General features: G+C 37.8%; 1 protein-coding gene across 2 annotated transcripts in view; it reads right to left on the reverse strand.

Moving 5' to 3' along the window:
- FMRFaR (FMRFamide Receptor) overlaps nucleotides 1-16,062 on the reverse strand; it is a 275,382-nt gene that overhangs the window by 67,950 nt on the left and 191,370 nt on the right. Inside the window, exon 2 of one of the 2 annotated variants that reach the window (XM_074182901.1) lies at nucleotides 10,617-10,716. The exons of the other annotated variant lie outside the window; for it this stretch is intronic. The gene's annotated coding sequence lies outside the window, so the exon portion shown is untranslated. The remainder of the gene's footprint in view (nucleotides 1-10,616; nucleotides 10,717-16,062) is intronic. 2 annotated transcript variants of the gene reach the window in all.

Consider the following 16,062-nt stretch of genomic DNA (forward strand, 5'->3'; position numbering starts at 1 on the left):
TTTATGTATATCTACACTTCGAAAATATTGATGGTTTTCGAGATATCTAGCATGACAGGTTTTTTTTTCCAATATTCGTCACTCAGAATATTTGAAATTATAAAGTGGTGCCAAGTCCAGTTGAAATTTTTTTTTTGGTCGAATATTCTACATTGATAACTCTCTCAAACGATATATCTGAAATCGACCTGTGATATACAGGGTATGAAAAACCGCTTGCCAAATATTGTAAATGAAAATTTGCAAAATCTTCCTTATATTAAATGGTACACCCTGTATATTATTGATCCAAAAGAAGCGCCAACGAAACCTCTACAAATTTTATTAAGTATTCCCTATGGCTAAGTTCAATAGTTTTTCTTAAATGAGCATTTCTTTCGAAAAATGGTCATTTTTTCAAAGCGAAATCCATTTGACGACTGATAAGAATATACAAAAAATACCCTTTCCTTAAAATATCGCCCATTCCTAAAATTACCTGTTGCTAGATAAACAAGTTGCGAATTACACCACAAAATGGACGTTCTTGAATAGTTACAATAATTTAAAAAATCTCAGAATTTGTGCCATATTCTTTCGGTCTAAAACAACCTTTCAGCGAATGAAATATTTATTGGAAATCAAGTAGTCTGGCAAATGACAGAACAAAATATTTGGCTGCAAATGAATATTGAAATTTTTAGTCAATCGTGAAGTTGAACTGTCGGTATAATTTCATCAGAATGTTGTTATCAAAAAGTGATTTGATTGATATGATTTTCATATTAGGTGAATCAGACAGGAATTGTTTATTGGCAAGTAGAATTTATTCTCAACGGTATCCAGATAGAAGGCATCCAGATGAAAGATCTTTCCGAAAGGTCTTGGGACGATTCGTTGAAACTGGATCTATTAATTATTCCAAACATGAGCGCATCAAGCCAGCTACTAATGAAGATAATGAATTGCAAGTTCTTCTTGCTGTTGAAGAAGATCCTAGTAGGAGTCAACAACAAATTGGGGAAATAGTGGATATAAGTGAGAGATCAGTGCAACGAGTATTGAAGAAACATCGCTTGCATCCATACCACGTTCAGTTACATCAAGAACTACTGTATGCTGATTTCGAGAAAAGAGTGAGATTTTGCAATTGGGCCATGAACAAAATTCGTCGAAACGAATATTTTTTCAATAATATTTTATGGTCGGATGAATCGACATTCCATAAAAATGGATTTGTAAATCGACATAATTACCATTATTATGCGACAGAAAATCCTCACTTAAAAAATATGGTTTACGTTGAGCCACCAACTTCTCCCGAAAATATGCGACTTAGAATAACGAATGCTTTTCGCAGCATTACACCAGCTGTCTTGCGCAGGGTAGAACAGTCTTTCAAACATAGACTTCAGCTCTGCATTCAAGAAAATGGAAGACATGTTGAACATATTTTATAAAAGTTTCATTATCAACCTTAATTAAACTCTCCCTTTTGTAGTTTTGTAATTTGCCAATTGACAAATTTGAATATCTAGAACTCAAGCTCTGAATGAATATAATAACATGAAAAAAATAGTTATTTATAATGTTTCTTTCTTTTAACTTGTTTGGTTTGATATTGCACGATTTATGAGTGAAATTCTGCATCCAATGAAAAAATAATTTTCCATTTAGCAAAAAGTGATAGGTACATACATTTATTTCGTTAAAAAATATTTGTTTGGACACCTTCTAATGTACAAAATTGAAACAAGATATCTTTCGTATATTTTTATCAGTCGTCAAATGGATTTCGCTTTGAAAAAATGAGCATTTTTCGAAAGAAATGCTCATTTAAGAAAAACTATTGAACTTAGCCATAGGGAATACTTAATGAAATTTGTAGAGGTTTCGTTGGCGCTTCTTATGGATCAATAATATACAGGGTGTTCCATTTAATATAAGGAAGATTTTGCAAATTTTCATTTACAATATTTGGCAAGCGGTTTTTCATACCCTGTATATCACAGGTCGATTTCAGATATATCGTTTGAGAGAGTTACCAATGTAGAATATTCGACCAAAAAAAAATTTCAACTGGACTTGGCACCACTTTATAATTTCAAATATTCTGAGTGACGAATATTGGAAAAAAAAACCTGTCATGCTAGATATCTCGAAAACCGTCAATATTTTCGAAGTGCAGATATACATAAAGTTTATTTTATTTTCTATGAAGAAACCGAAAAAGCGATAAAAAATATAGGTTGCCATTTAAAAAGACACAGTTGGGATCCGCCCAGAAAAAATCGAACACCCTGTGTGACCGCCAATATTTTTATTTTGTCGAGCTCGAGCAATAAGGTAATATTATAGAAAATTAGATTCCTATCTGCTTCCTATATAGAGATATGGAACACCGCGCCACTGTTGCAGGACCCTGTATATATATATATATATATATATATATATATATGTTATTATTACATTACATATATATATTATTACATTACATTACATATATATATATATATATATATATATATATATATATATATATATATATATATATATTTCCGAACAAATCGAGATCCTTTTAAGATATAAAACATACAAGTAGAGATCCATTTTTCAAGGCGAGATCCGATTTCGGATCTCGTCTTGTATCCCTGTGTATATAGAGTTCATCAGGTGTAGGAAGGGTGGGGAAAGGCACGATTGAATTTTTGTTGGGATCTCACATTGGATCCATTTTATGCAATTTTATACTTCAGAAGTTCCTCGATGTTGCCTACAGAGGGTGTGGCAGTAACATACACCGGTATCAGCTCAATATGCATTTTACGGTAAACCTGAGATCCGGTAATTTTGGCGTTATTGTGGATCTCGTATCACCTTGCATTCCTCAAGACATATGTTAACATTACATCCTAATCTTTTGTGTTCATTATAATTTGTTTCGCAATTGTGCTTTTGCTAAATGGTGAAATATGTCATTCTACGTTGTCGAACGAGAATGCTGAAAAGGACATGTCTCTTGATACATGCAATTCTGTAGGTCGTCAGATTTTCTAAATTTTTAGATATAGGTATTATTTCAGTGATCAAGAAAAACAATTTTAGTTCGTAGAAGTTTTTTGTAACTGGACAGGGCGAGCCACAAAAAGCATTAAATGTCTAATATATATCAAGAAATTTGTCTACACATGCGTATTTTCTGTTGATTTTTGGATTTTATTTTCTTCAGACAAATCTGATCGAACTTTTTAGAAGACTTATTTCGTTGAATTTCTAGTTCGGACTTCCATTGTCTACTATATAAAATGATTTGAAATCCCTGAAACAACTAAAAAAGGAGAATTGAAAATGAATAACTGAAAATAACAATTATATTAACCAAAATAAACCTGAAATGAAATAATAGTGAAATAAAATATAAGTAAAAATAGAACAATTGAATGAATAAAATGAAAATAAAGAAATGAAAAAAGAAAATAAAAATAAAAAGTGGAGAGATTCCAAGTCACGTTAGTTCACGACGTTTCGATTGTTAGTAACTACAATCGTCTTCGGGTGATGACTGGACTGATTCCTCCGAGAGATGACTATTTATAGGTCGTTCGAGTACTTTCACTTATCCCCACTTTCCATTTTCCGCTTCACTGGTTCCGTGGGAGATGACCGTTTTGGCGGGAGATGGCCATTTTTCGCTTGATGATGGGTTTCCATATGTTGCGTATTTCTACGCTGGCTTGGTTGAATACGTTGTTGGACAACATGTTTACGGCTTCCTTGAATTTTCTCCTAAACCAATGTTCCTCTCTGTGCAAGATCTCAGCTTGGGACCACTCGATGTTGTGTTGATGGATCCAAACATGGTCTGCTATTCCTGATTTGCTGGTTTCCCCTCGCTGTGTGTGTTTCTTGTGCTCGGCAATGCGAACATTCAATGGCCTCTTAGTTTCACCAATATAGGATTTTCCACACTCACAGGGTATCCGATAAATGCAATTCTTGGAATCGCAGTCCGCGTTTGGTGGCCTGGTTTTCGTGAGGCTGCTACGGATAGCGTTACCGGATCTGAAGCAGGTTCTGATGTTGTACTTGGAACCAATTCTTCTTATCCTCTCCGATAATCCTCTGATGTAGGGAAGTGCAAGCACTGGTTGTGGCTTCTCTTCCTTGCGAGGCTCCTGCTGTCTTCTAGCCAAAGTCTTTTCTACCATCGCTTTGGAGTAGCCATCCCGTTGAAGATCATTTTTTATAATGTCTAGTTCCTTCTCGAGACCTTCCTTCGTGCTTTTGGGCTTTGTAATACGAAGGAAGGTCTCGAGAAGGAACTAGACATCATCAAAAATGATCTTCAACGGAATAGCAAATCAGGAATAGCAGACCATGTTTGGACCCATCAACACAACATCGAGTGGTCCCAAGCTGAGATCTTGCACAGAGAGGAACATTGGTTAAGGAGAAAATTCAAGGAAGCCGCATACATGTTGTCCAACAACGTATTCAGCCAAGCCAGAGTAGAAATACGCAACATATGGAAACCCATCATCAAGCGAAAAATGGCCAACTCCCGCCAAAACGGTCATCTCCCACGGAACCAGTGAAGCAGAAAATGGAAAGCGTGGATAAGTGAAAGTACTCGAACGACCTATAAATAGTCATCTCTCGGAGGAATCAGGTTTATTTTGGTTAATATAATTGTTATTTTCAGCTATTCATTTTCAATTCTCCTTTTTTAGTTGTTTCAGGGATTTCAAATCATTTCATATAGTAGACAATGGAAGTCCGAACTAGTGAAATTCATCATGAAACATTGTCAATCACCTTCAAAAAATTTATTTCTTTCGTGTGTCTACAGGGTTGGCCAAAAAAGTTGTTGAATGTCGGTCACCTCTTATGAGAAATTCTGTCTATGTTCCTGTGGATTGTTTATTGAATTATCGATATGATTTTTTTGTGCAATTGACAGAATTTTTGTTCAGTGTATCAGAATGTGTATAATACTGGCTCTCTGGTGAATGAATCATCTTCAAGATTTTACTTATACCCGTTTAGTGAGAGTGAATTTTTTGAACTAATGATGAAGAAGCTGAATAATAAAAAGTCGTCAGGGAACGATGACGTTCCGGCATTCATGCTCAAAAATACGCTGGACATATTAGTAAAACCTCTTGTTTTTCTTATCAATTTAAGTTTTTGTTCTGGTGTATTCCCTGAAAGATTGAAAATAGGCAAAGTTGTACCTATTCACAAAAAAAATAATAAACAGTTGATGAATAACTACAGACCCGTAACAGTAACATCAGTTTTTTCAAAATTTTTTGAGCACTGTTTTCTAAATAGATTTTTAAGATATCTTGACAGAAATGACATTACTTCGGATACGCAGCATGGGTTTCGAAGTGGAAAATCCACTAATACCGCGATTCAATCCATATATGAAAATTTAGCTGATAGCATAGATGCTGGCGAGTGCCCTGTTGGGATTTTTTGCGATCTCAGCAGGGCATTTGACTGCGTCAATCCTCAGGTACTATCAAGAAAGTTACATGAGCTGGGTTTTGGGGAAATTTGGAATAATTGGATCGATTCATTTATGTTTGGCAGAAGCCAATATGTAACCATCACCAATGTAATTAATGGTAAAAAAAGAATAATGAACTCTCAACGGATACCTCTATCACTCGGAGTACCACAAGGTTCAGTCTTGGGACCTGTACTATTCCGAGTATATATAGATAAAATTGACGAATCTGTTCCTGATGCAAAGTGTGTGAAATTTGCTGATGACGTTGCCACGATTGTAACAGGCTCCGACCAAACAAGTATACAACGAAAATGCGAGCAAACAATGAGATCATTGAACTGGTGGTTTTCCAGTAATTCGCTTGTTTTCAATCCAAATAAAACAGTAATTATTCAATTTTGTAATTATCAAAAAATTCTTGACCCACTATATATTGATGTGAATAATCAGCTGCTTCCATTGTCAAAAAGTACTAAGTTTTTGGGTGTTGAAATTGACAAAAATCTCAATTTTAAAGTACATTGTGATGGCCTCATACCAAAATTGCATTCTTTAGCATTCAAGCTACGAAATCTTAGCCATATTCTCAGTCTAGATCAACTAAAAATTATATACTATGCTGAAGTGGAGTCGAGATTGCGCTATGGTGTACGTTTCTGGGGTTGGTCAACCAACGCAGGTAAAGTTTTTTTGGCTCAAAAAAACATCATCAGAAGTATCACTGGTATAAGTTACATGGAGTCCTGTGAACCTTTTTTCAAGAAATTACAAATACTGACTTTACCCTGCTTGTACATAATGGAAATTTGTGTCTACGTTTTTCAAAATAGAAGTCAATTTCCTTTAATAGGCTCTACTCATACAATTAACACTAGGCCAAAAAAATATATCAAGTTCCTCTAGCTCGAGGGCGGATTGCTCTTAAAGGTCCTAATGTTGCAGGTCCTCGTTTGTTCAATATTTTACCAAATGAAATAAAAGAAAGCAAAACATTAGAGATGTTCAAAACAAAGATTAAAAATTTTTTAGTTCTGAATGCGTATTACAGTGTTGATGATTATTTAACGTAAGTGTATGTGTGGTGTGTGCATGCGTTTTCGTGTGTGCTTCTAGTTTTAGTGTAGTAGGTAGTTTATAATTTTAGCTTTACTGACTATTCCTAATACAATTACTTATGAAATTGTCGAACAGGAAAATAAAGGATTTGATTTGATTTGATTTGATGTATTATTCGTTGGTAAAATTTGTATGCCCATATACAGGGTGTCCCACAATAAAGGGGACAAACTTTGATGGTAGGGATTTTAGGGATGAAAGTTCCAATAAACATATACCCTAAGATGAATAATAACCGAGTTACTGGGTGTTGAAAGCGACAAAAAATATATTTTTTCAGATTGACTCCATAACGGCTCAACTTCTCTTAATGAAATTTGGTATGTCACATGATAGCATTCAGTTCCAAATTTCAATGCAAATCATGTGTTCGTAACTTCAAACAGGAGCGTACGGCAGGTGGGTGCCCCTAATCGCCCCTCCCCAAATTTCACAACACTGGATTAATATCGATTTCGTCTTCTTTTTCTTAATCCCAAATATTTCCTACACAAAAAAGGGATGAGTTTTGTTTCACAAATATCAACGCTTTTCAAGATATTTTAAGTTGAATAAGTGCGTGCGTATCAAAATCTCCTGATTTTTTAAAGGAATGTGTGGGTTACTATTTATAACACTATAACCAACAGATTTCGTACCTTGCAATGAGTATGACTTCAAGTATATAGAAAATTGTTGGCATTTTTGAGGGATTTTGTTTACAAAAATTTCCCGATATAGAAAAACGTACATAGCAACTAATGAGGATCCCTATAACATACGCATACACTTATTCAACTTCAAATATCTGGAAATTCTTATATTTTCATTGGTCTTTGAAATGTGTGCCAAATTTTAGATTATTCGGAGGATGAGATATGGCTAAAAATCAAATTTCAAAATTCTCAACATTATTAAGCGTGTTAAAAAAAGAAATAATTTTTTGCCACCTAGCATGGGTTGATAATGAGTAGCACATCGTCAACAGGAAAATAATAGCGTAAACTTTTATGAAATCAACAAAATGTGATTATATTACTGCAGTCATAATTAAACTTTTTCTTGAATGTTAGAAATCCTTATTTAGACACATTTCATATTATTGCTCGCGTTCTCTTGTAAAAGTAGAGTAGAAAGGTTAAGTCTTTTAGTCTATGATGAAATGGTAATAATTCTCTAGACTGTAACGGAGTAATAATGTCCTTGGTGAAAAGGAATAACAAAATTATAGAAACTATCAATTTCCTTATTTGTTTCCACTTGTAATTCCACCAACTTCACTATATACTTTTCCCGCGACATTTCGCATTTGTCTTCAATATATCTTTAAATTCAATTGTGTGTTTAAGGGCAACTAAAATTGACCTGTTCCGATGCGAACTAATGTCTAGCACGTGGTCTTTTTATCAAGCATCTGCTAAGGGTTCGCATTTTAGTGCCAAATTCAACAATGGCTGCGCACTACCGACGGATCTCACGTTGGTGTGAGTTTACAGAACATACAAAACTAATACAACACGTGGATAACTCTTTCTATGGATCTCGTTTCGAAACTTTTTTAACAAAAACCCAAAATTCAAATCTGTTTCCCCTCTCAAGGGATAGAGGTTTGATGAGTCATTATAATGCTACTAATTATAAATATACTTCAGAATTTACACTCTTTCAGGTAGATCTCGGGTTGTCTTAATTTTAATAAGATCTCATCTTGTAAGGAAAACGTATATATATATATATATATATATATATATATATATATATATATATATATATATATATATATATATATATATATATATATATATATATATAATGATTGACACTGAAAGTCACAGCATTCTGGAAATGATCTCTGACTTTATGCCTCCATCTGCCAACTACGTATTGTGTTATACAGTACTGTTCCCGAGTAGAGAGGATTGGATTCTCCTGGAGAAGGAAATAATGAAAGCAGATAGTTGTTGGTTCACAGATGGATCAAAAACACCTTCCGGTTCTGGTGCAGGTGTTCTCATTAGCAGACCCAGGACAGATATATACCTGCCTAGAGTCCTATACAACTGTATTTGAAATGGAAATATAGGCCATTGGATTGTGGACGGAGAGATTGATGGAATCCAACCTCATACACAAGTCAATAAAAATATTTTCGGACTGTTAGGCGGCGTTGTAAGCTTTTGGCTCCTACCGGGCAACGTCCAAATTGGTAGCAAATTGTCAAACAGAAAATTGTCTCTGTTCTAGACTCCTGGCCACACTGGCCTGGAAAGCAATGAGACTGCTGACTCTATTGCAAATGATGGTATTGTAGGCAGCTCCATTGGACCAGAACCTGTCACTGGTATCGTTTTAGGTTTTGCCAATCAAACATTGAACACCTGGTTGGCATTGGACTTCTGGCAAAATCTTCCAGAATTGGGTCACGCCAAGACATTCACTTACCCTTCGAAGCTTGAAAACGAACAGTTGTTGGATGAACTACGATGTCTAAAAGGCCTTCTCACAGGTCACTGTTGTCTGTATCATCATTTGCAGATACTCGGACTGTCTTAAGACAGTGTGTGTCGCCTTTGTTTGGAAAATAATGAAACAGCAGAGCGAATAATTCGTGCCTGCCCCTGAATCAGGATTTTACGGGGTGAGTGGCGGGGAATCACTGTCTCTCTCTCTTATGGGTGTTTGACAGTCCCACGGTGCAGACCACACGGCACTCACCCAGTAAAGTTATCGGTCAACCACCCAATCCCGCACCTGCGGGTAACAGGCGTTGGCTGGTTTCAAGCTAGATGTGTGGGAGAGGTGTCTCGCAAGAGCCCTCGGCGGTTACTCATCCAACGCTGGAAAGGTAACTTTCCTAACATGAGTGCCCTTCGGGGTAACGTAAGGGTATGCGGTGCAGACCATACGGCGTACACCCAAAAGTTGTTGATGAACCGCCCTAGCACGCACCTACACGGGTAATGGGCGCGACATCTTCGACATATGATGTGTGGTAGAGGATGCTCGTGAGAGTCCTCGACGGTTACTCATCAAACGTTGGAAAGGGAACTTTCCTAACATGAGTTCTAGGGGGGAGGTGAGTGCCCGCTCGCGGCTGGAGGCTAGTGAGCCTCATCTCCAACTGGCGTTGGCCTCTTAGGGGCAGCGGCTCCGCTAACGGGTAAAGGGATACAGGGTTGCGGTAATCCATTCATGGGTGCATTGCAGCCTCATACCGAGGCACTGGACGGCTTATGCTGTTCCGTGATCCTCGCCTGCTTCTGTACGGATCCGAGCGTTCGAGGTGTCGGGGCTCGCGGTCCTTCCGGGCTCTAGTATCCGAGTCTAGTCTTGGAGGGCACCAAGGCAGACGCTTGAGGTGTCGGACCCCGGTTGGACGGAGCTACTAGTATCCGAGCTTAGGACCCGGACCGGCCACTTCCGGGACCATATTCCCAATTGATTTGTCATGGTTGGCGGGGGCAGGTGTGCGACGCGAGCACTCTCTGGCGAAAGAAGAGCTTAGTTAATTTGTACGAACGTTCGGTCGAACGCTGCCGATGGTCCTGTCTCTTGGTTAGCCACACTAAGTAGATGTGAGGAAGCAATTCCGGGTTCGGTGAGCGGGAGGAAGCCCTGCGAAATCCTGTTGGTGTGGGGTGAGGGGCGGTACCCGCAAGGATTTCCCGAAAATCCACCCCTCCACACCCGATCGCATCCAACGCCAGGGTGCGTCTGGGGGGCCTAACCGGCCCTCCAGGCCCCCCGGTGCGGTCGTAACTATGACTCTACGGTAGAGCCGTAGTCCTACTATCTGACCTGAAAGACTACTGATCATATAAACTGATCGGTCCGTTGAGAAGCTGTGTTTATTTGGTCGAGTATGAGTAAGTGTGACCACACTAAACCCTTGCGGGTTGCGGTGGATGGTTGAATTAAACCTAACCTAACCTATAATTCCTTCCTAATGAGTGTTACTCGTAGATAAGACCACATTTAAAAAATACATTAAAACAACAACGCGCAGGAAATTTAAAATACTCACAGCTAATTCTCCGTTTTTCCTCTTTCATCAATTATACGTCGCAACTGTGATCTTTCGGAGGAAGTGAATCAGTTTTCCTTTGAGAGAACGCTATTCGGATCTGGAACAAAGACAGAGGAGCACTGATGGTTATTTCGCAATATTCGAAAGAAATCTTAACGAACCCAACATTACTCCGAAATAGGCTCGGAAGAAAATGTAATTCGAGGCGATGGTGGATTTTATTAATTCGTGCGAGAATGCCTCAAAGGGTTTTCGTTAACGCGCTCCAAACTTCAGATAATAACCCCGAGAGAAAGTTATTACAGTGAGATTGGGTTTTGAAGTTTGAGACACCGTAGTTTGATATCAGTGATCGAAGCAGAGTTTATTTCGGTATTAGAGGCGATTTAGGAACGAATTTGGAATCATTGAATTTCAATACAGTTCATCAGATTATATTGGAAATGTTCACTACAAAAAGTTTCAATTCCAACCACGTACTCTATGAGCTTTGAGTCTGTACCACCATGGCTCATACAGACTCCTTTCAAAAACATTATCCTATTCCAGTTTCTCAAACACGATGCGAATAGGAACATCATCAATTTCCGACTAATCCTGAACCAACTAATACGTTCACCTCGAAGAAATATATAATGACTCATCCAAAACTCGTCTAGAAGTAGGAGATGCAGTAGTGACTGATTATGTTGCATTGACTTTTGAACTTCATGAAACAGCAACAACACTAACTGGAGAATTATTCGCCATCCTTCAAGCTCTCTGCTACCCTGAGTCAAGTGATTTAGACAGTCTAAATAATTTCAGACTTCTTCAACGGATGTATATTGAACACCCAATTGGAATACTTATGAACAACAATTTCATGAACTCCAAACGCTCAACAAGGAAATCATCCTCTTTTGGGTCTCTTCACATATAGGGATTGCGCAAAAACGGAAGGGCTGACATTTATGTCCGGGAAAAATATATAAGCCGACTTGAAACAATACTTCAAGAACATTTTGTTTAGAAAGTGGAACAATGAATGTTAGAGTAATCCATACATTGTATGGAAACCTAAAGTTGGACCATGGAACTACGGAACATTGAAGAGGAGAAAACAAATTATGATGCCAATCATGACACACCAAACTCACTCACGAATACTTGACAGTACTGACAGTACTGACAGTTGCACTGACAGTACAACATATCATAGTGCAGTGTCCAGTATTATAATTGGAAAGAGAAATGTGCAAAATGATCAATAAAATGCAAAAAACCTTGAGCTATTCTAGTGCTAGAACAATCATTAATTACAACAAAATGACTCTGTAGTTAATGTAGTTACTGCTTATGAACATCTTTACCTCCAACATCAACCATAAGGTTGATGCGGTTGATTGCAATGAAAAAAGCAATGCAAAGAGTTATTGTCATGTTCAATTGGTACAAAAAACGTGTACTTTTTTTTTATATATCTCCCCGAATGAAGTTATACAAGTCATACAATCGGTAAACTATGAAACTATTGGACCAATTTAAATAACAATTTCAATATCAGAAAGCTGCATTATACAAAGGCAACCTGTATACAGATATACACACGGGATCGGGATACGCGGCTGTATAGTAATGTTCTACAGTTCATGATCCCAAAAACAACATGGTACAAATTAAAGGTCCCACTAAAATACATCAGTTTTTCGTATTGGAGGCAAGCTTTTGATGAGAAAGCAGTTTTGTGGACATGGAATTTTCACCACCACAGTCCTCGTTCCTCAAGAGCACGATTGGTCCCAGATGTAACCGGCCTGACCAGAGATGATGGTAGTTATTTGAGAAATATCACTGTATTGGAGAGTAAACAATATATAAAGCATTTGTTTCAAGTTTGAAGATGAAAACATTGTTTAGTAGTTATTTGGCAGCCATCGCAGTGGTCGACCAAATGAGGCGACGAAGCGGTACTGAATGATCGTCACCTGGAAGTGTGCGTGCTAGCAGACTAACTAGGTATTTAAAAAAGATCGGTACATCTTATATTACCTGGGTGCCGCGATTGCTCACACTCGAGTAAAAACAGTGTAGTGAAGATGTTTCAATTGAGTGTTTAGAGGAGTTTCCCAGCAACAAAACAGAATTCTTGTGTCGTTTTTTGATAAAGAATGGGTTACCTATCGAGCGCGTCCCCAGGTGGCTGAAAGGGGAACGGCCAGGGGACTGGAGGTCCTGTCCGGGAAGCCAATGTGGTCTTACGGACGGAGTCGCCGGACTCCTGGTCAGTAAGTAGGGTGAGGGGAACTGAAACTTCCCAGAAGCCTTTGCAAAACAAGCCACCGTGGACCAGCCTACCAAAGCTAAGGTGTGAGGTATAGTGCCGACAGTTGAATGGCCGCAGGGTGATATGCGGTTACGAACGTTCCCATTGGAAAACCGGGCGAAACCTCATTGTAATCAGCCTTCCTCTGGTAATGCGGCGCTCTGCCAGAGGTAGCCAACTCTTCCCTTGCTACTCGTGGGAACACACATGAATGAAACAAACACAAAAACAGAAACAACAAAAACAAATTCCGAGGCTGGACGGGAGTGGTCACCTCTAAGGCGCTGGCTGGGGATGAACAGAAATGCCCACTCCAATATACCGCTTGGAATGAGGCTGGACATAGCGGATCACCTGGTGATGTAACACAAAGGCCAAGGCGTAAGCGCATTTGCGACGCCGAGGTCAAAAGGAGAAATAGAGTGAAAGAGGTAGGAGTGGCAGCAACTATAAGTGCACCATCCTCCTCCCCCACTCCATCTCCAACAGCAAGGGCACTCCCTGCGGCGGGCGCCAAGTGCTCCGCCTTGAATAAAGGCAAGGAACCGGCTGCCCCTGCAGAAAAGCTCCTTCACTTGTGCACCTCCACGGAGGGAACCCCAATAAGGTTGAAGAAGCCGCGCAACGACAGTAATGTTGCTGCACATTCCAAAACCTTTACAGAGGCCACAGTGAGACACCTCAAGGTTGCCAGAGAGAGTGTGTATTTGACGAGTCTTGGCCTACACCTGCCGATATAAAGAAGATGTCTCCTAGTGATCTGTCCACCATCCTGAAAAGGACAGAATGAAGGATGACCTAGGAGGACAACTCCTAGGAAGGATGTACAATGGGTCACATCCTCCCTACTCTACAGATACAGAGATGCCATGAATATGATTTGGGTCTAAAACTTTACACCCGAGACAAAAGAACAATCAAAACAGTGGACTCAACAGGAAAAACAGGCTCCAAAGAAGGAGAAGATCCTTTTAGCTGCAGGCAGGGTTGCAGCATCAGTTTTTTGGGATGCGCCTGGGACAATTTCCATTGACCATCTTAAAAAAGGTGAAACTATCAACGGCGAGTATTATGCGGACATATTGCAACGTTTGAGTGAAAAAACTAAGCGAAAACGGCCGCATTCGGCCGAAAAAGTGTTGTTTCATCAAGGCAATCCATTAGCTCACAAATCCATTATCGCAATTAACAAAATTAACGAGTTTAAGTTTGAATTGCTACCTCGTACACGCTATTCGCCAGATTTAGCACCTTCGGATCATTTTCTATTCCTAAACTTGCAAAAATGGTTCAGTGGTTACAGATTTTCCAAGGATGAAGAAGTTATATCGGCAGTTAATGGCTATTCTGAGGGGCAAAACAGTTCTTATTATAAAAACGGTATGGAACTTGTTGAAAAATGGGAAAAGTGTACAGAACTGTAAGGAGACTATGTTCAGAAACGAGTAAGTTTTTGAAAATGTTTGTGTTTTTTCTAATGAGCTGGGTACTTCTGGGACTACCCCTCGGAAAGACAGAAGCCTTCAACTGATGCGAAAAGTTTATTTGCCCAAAGATGGATGCAAACCTGAAGTTATCTGAAACCGTATCCGAAATGAAACAGCTTCACAATTATCGAATACTGTCAGTTTCTCCCTTGCATTGCCATCATGCACATGATTTAGTACTCATGTGCGAATTGTGAGTAGAATACCAGTAATTCACTCGCATTAAGCCTCGAAACAGCGGAACGGAGGACAAGCAACGCGCAACTGAATGTTAAATGGAAATTATTCTTCCCATATATTCTCTATTCGTAACCATTGTGTGAAAACGCGACTCAGCTTTATATCTAACGAAAAGTTTACTATTGTACGAAGGAAATTCGATGATGTATGAGCTAATATAATTCGGCGATTTCTCAGCGTTCACCCTTTTTGTTCGTTAAGTTCAGATCGTTGGTTTGAAGGCAACATTCGTTCATAGTGAAATAAAAAAAAAAGAGTGAGAATGAATTGAATTGATTCTGAGTTATAGTTAACGAGTTAACTTGAATATTCCACTATTCGCGCCAGTAAACTGGCTCGTGTTCTCACAGACCCATTCCTGAATAGGGAGTTGTATAAACAATTGGAAAACTTGAAATTTACATATGTTAATCGATACTTTTCTATGTAGACTTTGCCAATGAACAATCAAGTTGTTTTGAAAAAAAAAATTATAATATGGGTGTTGAAAGTAAGGTTTCATTTTGTTTGGTGAAAAAGTTTTTTGTACAACTGTCCTGTTTTCATAATGAAATAGATAAATTTATTATTTCTGTAAAAACACTCTTCGACATCTCTTCATTTTCATTTTCTCGCATTTGCTGTGAAGTGACCGTGTCAGGTGACGCCGATTCACCTGCTTTAGTCTAATCAACCAGTTCAAAAACATGAAAAATAGATATAAAGGTCCTAAGAATATGAGCGATAGCTCATTCGATTCGTTATCACCTCTAGAAAATTTTTTTTCAAGGATTTTGGTGTAGGTGAAAAATTGCAATTGTTATTAACAAAATGAGATTTAAAAAAATGGTATTTAGTTTTTTGTTAATAGCTCAAAAAATATTAATATTTGAGCAATTTTGAAAAAAGTTTGTTGAAGAGGAGGAAATTTACAATAAAAAAGATTCGACTCCCAAAACTCTATTTCCATTATTTATAATTTTAATTTGATGTTGAAAATAGGGTTCCGCGAGTTTATCAAGAGAAATAATTTTTTATTATATAAAATGTCATTTTAAAAATTTAAAAAAATCTAGTATCTTCTCAACGCTTGAATGAATCGAGTCCCGTAGAAAAAAAAATTTATCACTATTTTTCAGAAAGTTATTTCAATTGTTTAACTAACAAATTTTTTCCCAATCTCCTTTGGCATAAATAATGAGATAAAAGGTATAACTAAATTTCAAACTTCGTATATATATATAATAATATATATATATATATATATATATATATATATATATTTCAAAATGAAATATCAAAAAATAGTTGAAAACATTTTTTTTTACGATTGATATTTAGGTGTATCTGTTTTCAAATTAAACAATGGCAGTTATCAACACAGGTGTGTCTGTTTTCAAATTGAACAATGGCAGTTATCAACACAGGATAT

The sequence above is a fragment of the Leptinotarsa decemlineata genome, unplaced genomic scaffold (assembly GCF_025532065.1).
Source record: "Leptinotarsa decemlineata unplaced genomic scaffold, Ldec_3_MD MMD2_tig00026330_RagTag_RagTag, whole genome shotgun sequence".
Classification (NCBI taxonomy): Eukaryota; Metazoa; Arthropoda; class Insecta; order Coleoptera; family Chrysomelidae; genus Leptinotarsa; species Leptinotarsa decemlineata.